Raw genomic sequence first — 10,650 nt, 5'->3', positions numbered from 1 at the left:
TTTTTTTTCATCGTTCTTTTCTGTACATATTATTGTTGTTGTTGTTTTCTTCTTATGTTATCTCATCTTTTATCATTCTTCTTCATTATTTTTTTTTATTATAACTCTAAATAATATTCATATATTATCTTAATAATAAATTTTAGTAATCCGAATTAGATAAGCATCTTATGTTATTCTAGAGACAATTTTTAATCCAAATAATGTATTAAAAACACTAAAACATATTAAACATAATTTTTTTTAAATCGCTAATCAATTGAATTTTAGTTTATATCCTAATCTAAAAAGTCTACAATAAATTCAACAAAATTAGAGGGAAAGATATGCTAATCTATTCAAATTTAACAATTCAATATCATGAGACGATATAAATTACAAATTGCATCTAAAGAGCATAATAATAACAACAATAATAACGTAACAATAATAAATATAATACATGCGATTTGAAGAATTTCATACTATTGGAATCAGATTTTCATACAAGTATATTATTTAAATCACGCGAGAATATAATTACCTCGCTGCGAAAATTGATACCACAAAAGTGAGCTGTATCCACGAATTCGGAATCACGATCAAATCTCTAACTCTAACCTAATTCTCAAAAGAAATAACTCGTTTTTCTCTTTGTGTTTGCTCTATATATTTCTCTCTGTATTCCTCTGTATCTGTCTGTTTGTGTATCTGTGTATTTGTATCTGTGTATTTGTGTTTTTTTGTGTATCTTTTCTATATCTTTTTTCTTTCTTCTCAACTGAACGTGTTTTTATATATCTTTTTGGTTGAGAGTAAGGTGCTAATTAAAAGGATAGTAATAGAGTTGGATTAGGATTTAATTTGAAATATTGTTGAGGGATAGGGGTTGAGATAAGGATGGATATAAAATAAATAAATAATAATAATAGAAAATTAAAAAAAATAATAATGAAATGAACGTCCAAAGAGAGAGAAGAAAAAGAAAAAGAAAATAAATGGGATGAGATTTTTTAGTAAAATAAGTTAGGAAGTTGGGAATAATTAGGATAAGGGGAAGGTAATTTGAATATTTAGGACTCCCCTTTTTTTCTTCTTCTACCATTATTTTAAAACTAATTAAAAGTTGAAGATTTAAAACAAATACCATAAATTCATAATTTTTATCATTAAAGTTATTTACACAATTTATTTATTTTTTATTTATTTTAAATATAACCTTTTTTTAAAAATTGGTGTTTGACTCTTTATATTTTGGTAAAAAATTAGGTGTTCACACTCACAAATCTACTTGTTTTGAACAATGAACAATATGTTTCATTTTGTGTCTTACGTGTATTATGTCATATAGGATGCGCGTGTCTATTTGTTCAATTTTAAACAAGTTTAACTGCTTACTAATGCACACTCAAAGTTGGAGCGCATAGTTATTTGTTTAACCAAGTTAAGGATCATGTTTATGTATTATGTCTGTTTTTTTTCGTAAGAATCAAATAGGTTAAGTTGCTCGGACTCTCCAATGATGCAACACTTGTATTAGATCCTCCGAAAATTCACTGCTTCTGGAGGATCCAACACACAATTGTCGAGATCTTTGGAGACTTTGAGCAGCATAGCAACAACATACTCAGTGTAATCCCATAAGTAGGGTTTGGAGATCAGAGTAAAACGTATATTCAATCTTTGAGAGGTAGTTAGAAGCCGTTTCCGATAGACCCTTTGGCTCAAGGAAAATGGAAATATTAACCTCACTATCTTCATCAAGTTTCCATTAGCTATCAAATCAATAGAAGATAGGGCAACAAAGAAGGATTGAAAATGTCTCTCAATAGATTGAAATGACTTTCAATAATTTTATTAAGCGTTGAAGGACTTACAATAGACATCATAAACACATAATTTGAAATCTAAAACAATCTTAAATATCAAACTTATTTTGCTAAATAAGTACTATTGCATAACAACGTAACTAAAAGCAAACTTCAACGGTGAAGTTATTCAATTATATGTGATATGAATGATTCCATGGCCTCGTGTGCAAGTCCTCCGCGTCTAACAGGGTTTTTGATCTTTTTGCTCAATTCCAATGCCCTTTGCCTCATTTCTTCCCCTTCTATGGTACTCATCAATGTCTCGATAGATTTCTCTATGGTTGATGCTTTTACCAATTCATCGCGGTGAGACCAACACTTGACAGTGATTCCAATCTTCAACAAATTAGTTACAAGTATAGCGTTAAATGGCTGATCGAAACTGTTTGGCCTAGTATCTATAGGTACTCCCATGCTAATGCTCTCGATACATGAATTCCATCCACAGTGACTCATAAACCCCCCTGTCGATGAATGTCCCAAGATTTCTAATTGTGGTGCCCAATTAACCATTATTCCTCTTCCTTCCACTCTCTCTTCAAACCCTTCGGGTAATTCAATCTTTACGTCTTTATCTTTAAGTTTCTCCGAGTTATCTCCTTTTCTTAGTACCCAAATAAATCTATGGTTGCTCTGTTCTAAACCCAGAGCAATCTCATTGACTTTCTCTTGTGATAACGTAGTCGTTGATCCAAATGAGATGAGTATCACCGAGTTAACATCTTGTTTGTCGAGAAATTCTAGGCATTGATCATAACGCGGAGTGATGTTGCTAGACGAATAAGAGTGTGGTTCTAGCAACATATGAAATGGGCCAAAAGCCCATAACGCGTTATCTTTTGCTTTGGCAAGTAACTCTGGGTACCTACCTTCAACTTCTTTACACGAGTTTATAATTTCTCAGGGAGTAATGGATATCCATATCTCATGAGGCTCCAACAATGGAAACTCGTCCTGATTTTGCTTGACTAACTTTTCATGATTATCGTCATCATCAACAACGTCAGGAATAGTTTGTTTGTATGAAGAATATCTGCTAAAAGTCGATTCAGTATGGAATATACAAGACTTGACATTCAATATTTGTTCACTCATTATAAGATCATGCATTATAACTAATCTTTTTGTATTAGTTGAGAGTTTAAGACATATTTCATAAATGAAATTTGTCGAGTTTTTCCAGGAACATTAGAATCGCAGACCCCTCCATCGCGATCATTTTTTTGCGTTGGAGATGAAGGTCTCAACAGGTTATCGAAATGGATGTTTGAATCTCTTACATCACCTTGAACGCGAAGTTTCAAATATTCGTTCACATTAGCAAAACAGAGGAAATGTACTTGTAATTTCATTTTCAACTGAGATCGCCCTATGATGAGAAATATATATATATATTTTTATTAGTCTGAATGAACTTTTCTAACTTTCGATATTTTTTTCCGTAATCGATTAAATCTAATATAGCTTGATTTTTTTACAATGTATGCTTCATAAAAAGTATAATTGATATGAATGATTATATTGTATCGACAACTAAGCGTAGGACCAACCAAAGAAGATAAGGTAAGATGCACCATGCCACTCATTTCATGAACATTTATAATAAAAAGATATGATGTGATATGTAGATCTAGGATAAGTTCATTAAATATTATTTTCGTTTTATATTACTTGATTTATATAAATGATATTTTCATATATAAATAAATAATGATACTTTTCTTTTGAGCTAAGAGTGTATCGATTTCTGCTTCACAAAGGGTGGGGGGAGGGGGGAGGGGTAATGTGTGTCTTTTTTCTGACGCTACTGGTGAAATTACAATGATTATGTCGTTGTAATAAAATTTTGTGATGCTAAGTGTTCCATTATGAGGAAAATGTGTGATGCATGTGTTAAGCTCATGTAGCTACCTACCTTTGCGGAATTCCATTTTTAACCCTCGAGAGTAGTATATAAGGATCTTGTTCAATTTCTAAACACGTGCAATTCTATTTTTAACTGAGATTACCTTTTGATGCAATATATATTTTTGTTAACGAGAGAAAGGAGACTGAGATGTAGTTTGGACATGTGAATAGGAGGTATGTGGATGTACTACTAAGGAGGTGTAAGAGGTTGGCTATTGTAGGATTTACGAGGGGTAGAAGTAAGTCGAAGAAACACTGGGTAGAGGTGATGAAACAGAACATGATATATTTTCATCTTACTGATGACATGACCATAGATACGAAGATATAGAGGTCGGAAATTAGGATAGAAGGGTAGTAAAGTAGCTGAGTGTTGTCATACTTTTATGTGGGATAGGTGAGGCGTAAGTCCCTTCTTGTTGCTTCATTTGCTTTGTGTATCTTGTCATTTTATTGTCATTATTTCCATTTTTATCTTGTCTTGTCTACATTTCTTTTAAGATGAAGATATATCGAAATCAATTTCTCCATCCAGTGAAGGTAAGATATGGTCTGCATACATCCTTCGCCCCCATATCTCACCTATAAAATTACATAAAATATGTTATTATATTGTTGTTGTTGGGACGACCCTTTCTAACTTCTAATTTTCGTTCGATGTTCGTTGCTTTAGCTAATTATCTTTTAAATAACTTGAGGATAAATATAGAAAAAGAAAAAAAAGAAGACAGTTGGACCATATATAACCAATGAAATTTTGAATCAGATTTAAAAGTGCAAAGTTGGATTACTGTTTTATTCCTATATTAAATTAAAACCATATATTACTAACCATTTAATTACTAATAAATTATTAAAAAGTAATTATATCATATTATACTAATACTAAATATAAACTCTCCAATAAAAGCGGAAATATATTGAGTCAAGATGTAAAGCTCCCTCATAAAAAAATACCCTTTAAATACTATTCCTCCCGTTTCATTTTTTATGATATTGTTTGACTTCGACATGTTTTTAAGAAAAGAAGGAAAATATTTAAAATTTGTAGTCTAAAACATTTGTATGGTTTGTAAGTCATTTCATTAAGAATAAAAAAGATATTTTAAAGTTAAACTATTTTTAAGAGATAAGTGTCAAAAACACGCCTAAACTATACATTTTTTTTGAGTTTCATACCTAAACTATCGAAAGTTTGAATTTCATACCTAAACTATCACTTTTTAGTTTGAGAAACACACCTATCTCTTTTATACCACTCTCATCATGGTATGTGTAATACACTCTCTTTCTCTCTTTTATTTTAAAAAATTTCCACATCACACTCCACATTGACAAAACATTCAACCTTGACAAAATATAAATAAATTATTATAAAAAAATAATATTTTCTTTATAAAATAAAATATAAAATATTTTTCTTACCCCACACCATTTTTTAAAGTTTTTTATTTTCTTTGAATTTCTTTTATAAAATATTTCAATTTTTACTTCATCTCCTCCCCCTCCTCAAATACTAATTTAGATATTATTTTATTTTCTTAAAAATATAATTCTACCCATCCCACTTAACCCTGTGCTTTCAATTTTTTTACCCAGTGTTTAGATATACATATCGAAAATAGTTTTACTTGCAGCCACAAGACTTTTTATATTTTTTAGTTGTTTATGTTATATTCGGTACACTAGTAGATTTTTTTTTCTAAAAATATATGTACGTGCATATCTAACACAAAATAAGAAAAACGTAAAAATAATAAAAATTAGGAGCGAAAAATTAAATAGGATGGGATAGATTTTTTTAAATAAAATAATATCAATTTCTATCGGGAGGGGGGGAGGGGGGAGGATGGAATATGAAATATGAAATTTTTAAAAATATTTTATAAATGTTTTTTTTAAAAAAAAAAGGGTTGCGAGGGAGGGGGAGTACGTGGAGGAGGTAGTGGAGTGAGATAAGAAAAATAATTTAATTTTTTATTTGGATAGTAATCTTTAATTTTTAATTAATATTAATTTTTTATTATTTAATTTTTATCTAGATAAAATATTTTATCTATGTGGAGTGCCACGTGTCAAAGTTTTTTCATATAAAAGAGAGAGTGCATTACGCACACCACTGAGGTGTGTTTCTCAAACTAAAAAATGATAGTTTAGGTATGAAACTTATACTTTCAATAGTTTAGATATGAAACTCAAAAAAAGTGAATAGTTTAGGTGTGTTTTTGACACTTATCTCTATTTTTAACTATAGCAAAATGACATTTTTCGAACGGATAAAATATAAAATAAAAGGAAAAATAACAGAAATCTCACCTTTAAGATAAGTTCCCAAGATTCCTCATTTTCACACATCAAATTAATGTATCAGCGCATCAAATTAATGTATCATGTTTAAAATATCCATCAGATTAGTGTATCATGTATAAAATGTAATGTATCTTACTTAACGATTAATGTATCTCGCATATCAAATTAATGTATCAGCGTTTATATTATTGTATTAGTTTGAGGGATTTTCGTAATTATAAACTTTTATGAGACAAATGATAATTTTACCTTAAAAGTATATAATTTCTGTCTTTTAACCAAAAAATGACAAATAAAATGGGACGAAGAGAGACATTAACTTTTACTAGCCCATCATCCTAAATCAATACTCTACACGTTGGAATATAATAGCTATAGCCCCCCACCAAATTCTAATAACAAAAACCCCACATTTCTTGTCTATATTAACGTAGAATGATAAATACTAGTAATAATTATTATTATTCTAATAACAAAAAACCCCACATATCTTGTCTTTTATAATTTTAATGGAAAAATTACATAAATTAATACATTTTAAAAAATAATTACTGATTTTAGCAATACTTTTTGTTTATTACCATTTATAGCAATACTGTGATAAATCTGTAATATGTATTAAAATTGTATTATAAATGAATTAAAAGCGATCAAGTGAAAAAAAAATATTATTGCTATAAATGGTAAATATTTTATTATTATAGCACATTTATGTAAGTTTCCCAATTTTAATAACCAAAACCCCACATTTCTTGTCTCTATTAAAATAGAATAATATATGCCAATAATTGTTATGGTAAGTGATATTTGTAACTTGCTTAGTTTCATTTTTAAGTAATTAAATTGTTTATAAAACATAGCAGAATTAGGAAAAAAAATTTTGGTCAGAAAATTTTGATAGAATGATATTTTATCTATATGTTATTTATCTTTTTGAACAATTTTAACTTTAGCAGTCCTTCTGTTCCTATTTACTTGTTCATATTTTTTTTTATATCTGTCCCTATTTACTTGTCCATTTTAACAATCAAGAAAGGACAATAATTTTTTTCCTAATATGTCCATATTTAATTTTAGAAAATTTCTAGTACTACTAAGTTGTAATGCATACTTTTTGGAATCAGAAGGTACATTTATTATACTTGGGGAGTTGTATATTCTTTTAAGATAAGGGTAAAATTCTAACTAACCTATGATAATAATTGGTGTCTTAATATGCGTGTCATTCTAAAATGAACAAGTAAACAGAGACAAAGAGAGTACATTTTAACTATAAAATAGAAAAAAGATCAATTTATTTTAATATAAAAAAATTATAGTTACACGTATCAAATGACATGATTAATTAATTAATGTGTACTCTTATTTGCTAATTTTGAGAAACAGCCTTGTTTATTGCACCCTTATGCTTTAATCAAGATGTTATCTTGGAGATTGAGATTAGTCCACTCTAATTTGTACTTTATTGGTTTATTTTTAATTGTCATGTTAAGTTTTTTGAAAGTCAATTTCACTAATTTTTAAGATTAAAATTAAATTGCGTTAATTTAATATTTAAACAAAAAAATTAGATATTCAAAAAGTATAAAAAAAATGCTATAAATTATATTTTTTCATAAATCAACATGATAAAAAAAATACATTAACTTAAGAAATTGATTCAATCTAATTTGTCATTAATTTGGTTAAATAAATTTGAAGATTAAATCATTGTTAGTGAAATTTCTCATAAACTTTTAATCATCACTTAGAAATTGTAATGAATTTGTTCCAAAATTACCACACAATCAAGAACTTATGACAAGCAATATTAGTTATTCTATCTTTTATTCTAAATAAAAATATGTAATTTTTCTCGTAACTTATTACATATATTAATTCAGTAGAGTTTTATATTACAAAATAGAAATATTATTAAGTTACATGAAAAACTTAGCTTCTGATTAATTATTAAATATAATATTACATATTCATAATTTAATATCAACATAACTCACCGCTAAATCGACACACAAAGCCAGATCTCTGTGATTTGTTGAGTTAAATAATAATAATATATAGGAGTATTTAAATTGACTTCTCCACATGATGAGGATCTAATTTCTACATCATTTTTAACTTTCCTCCTAATATACTATTATCATAATGATTCAACTTGTAAGATAGAATATGATAAAAAGGACAAACATCAAATCATTTTCAGATTTGTGAATCTAAAATTAATTTCTTTTTTTAAATATTCAAGTCAAATTGAGTTAATCTGAATTTAATACTTTTTTAATATTATATACGTAAATCTTTTGAAATGTGTCCAATCAATGCTAAAAGCCATAATTATCAAAATCATAAAATAAAATATTTGATTTGTCTATATACAAGTCTAGCCCCTCATACTAAACCAAAATTCTTGGAATATAGTCCCTCATTTATTGGCTGCATTAACATGTGAAAATAACTACAACCGTCCATATTCTAATACTCGATTCGTTCGGTATTATTTATCATAATTTCTATTTTTAGAGTCAAACTATAAATATTTTGATGAACATTTTAAGATGCATTTTTTTCATCATATTAATATGCAAAAAACTGTAATTTATAATACTTTTCATATAATTTTAGAATATCTAATTTTTTTGTTTAAAATATCAAATTAATGTGATCTAATTTAACTTTAAAAATTAGTCAAATTAACTTTCGATAAGCGCAACATGATAAATATTTCCGGACGGAGGGAGTAAACAAAATTTTTTGTTACATTGACATGTTTTCTAGTAATTATAACCCTCTAATACATGTTTTAGCTTTTTAGTAAGCAAAAATTGGTTTGATGTGTGTTTTTGATAAATAATTATTAATTTTAGCAATATTTTTTATTTATTATTATTTATAGTAATACTATGTTAAATTTATAATATGTATTAAAAGTGAATTAAGTATACAATATATATATATTATAACTGTTTTGAAAAATATATTATTCTTGTTTGGTAAGAAGCTGACACATTGTCTTATGAATGTATTAAAAAAATGTGTGGTAAATGTATTATCCATTAATAAAACTTGTATTATATGTGAATAATAAATTGTTCTTTATAATATGAATTAAAAGTGTATTATAAATGTATTAAGAGTGATTAAGTGAATTTTTTTTTATTACTATAAATAATGAAAGTTTTTAATTTATAATATATTTATGTAAGTTGCCCTAGTAATTACACTATAAAATTGGGCTTTGGGTCACTTTTGGACTTAAGTCTAGTATATTATTGTTTAAAAATTACCTATATACACATATTTATTTTCCATAATTTCTATTATTCCCTGTCATTTAATAATATTTCTAAAATCCCTCTTTTTCCTTCCAAACCCATTGTTCTAGATACATAAAGTTATACATGTTTTTCTTTCCATTTTTACTCCTTATTTCACTCCCTCAACCTCTTCCTATTTTTACTCACTCTATCTCTTCCTATTTTCACTCCCTCAATCTTTACTTCCTTTATTTTTTAATTTTCAGATTTAATTCTTAATATCTCTCCACAATTTTTTTCAAAACAACTCAAGTTTTCGCTTTATAATTTTTTCCAAAGAATTAACGGATTCTCCTCCATTTCACCTTGACAATATGCATAAGGGAAAGGTAAAAGATATGATGTGTTCATATTGTTTCCTTTAAAAAAATCAGTTTTAGGAGATCCTTTTTTGCTGGTGAAACTACATTATGAAATGAAAAGAAGTAGTCTCTACCAAATGTATCATTTTATCATGTATCAAGTGTTGTTATGTATCTTCTACGGTTATTCAAATTTAGAAGGATATGTTTCCGTACACAATATCAAATTATATTCGTGATACATTTGTGGGCGAAGAAATCGATGAAGGACACATGCTCGAGCTTTAAATCTATTGTTTTACAAATTTTCAAAATCTCTCATTTTTGCGCATTAAATTAAAGTATCAGCGTATTCGATTAATGTATCTCACGCATCAGATTAATGTATCATGTATAAAATGTAATGTATCTTACTTAACGATTAATGTATCAGCGCTTATTTTAGTTATGATACGTAAATTCAAATTTATACTAAATGTATCTGATACATAACAATTACCACAACAATAATGTATCGATCTCAAACAATTACTATAATGTATTTTTTTAAAATTTTAAAGTGTTGTATTTCTCAAATAAAATAACAGACATAAATAATAATGTATCAAACACTATTTTTTAGTTATGATACGTAAATTCAAATTTATACTAGATGTATCTTATACATAACAATTACCAAACAATAATCTATCGATCTCAAACTTAAAATCTTATGGGCAACACTTACTTATCTAATGTATCTAGTAAAAATATAATATTTATCAATTCAATCGAAAGGATTTTCATGATCTCAAACAAAAGAACATACATAAATAATATGTCACGACCCAAAACCGAGCCGCGACTGGCACCCACATTTACCCTCCTATGTGAGCGAACCAACCAATCTAAACCTTAACATTTCAATTTAATATCAACATAAAGCAATGCGGAAGACTTAAACTCATTAATAAAAGACAATTCAAT

At 27.4% G+C, this 10,650-nt stretch overlaps 1 pseudogene; it reads right to left on the bottom strand.

Annotated features, from left to right (window-relative positions):
- Window positions 1–1,263: 1,263 nt before the first annotated feature.
- On the bottom strand, window positions 1,264–3,217 carry LOC107005931 (annotated as a pseudogene).
- Window positions 3,218–10,650: the final 7,433 nt, after the last annotated feature.

Source organism: Solanum pennellii, chromosome 12 (assembly GCF_001406875.1).
Source record: "Solanum pennellii chromosome 12, SPENNV200".
NCBI lineage: Eukaryota > Viridiplantae > Streptophyta > Magnoliopsida > Solanales > Solanaceae > Solanum > Solanum pennellii.
This window is presented reverse-complemented; position numbering and strand designations above follow the sequence as displayed.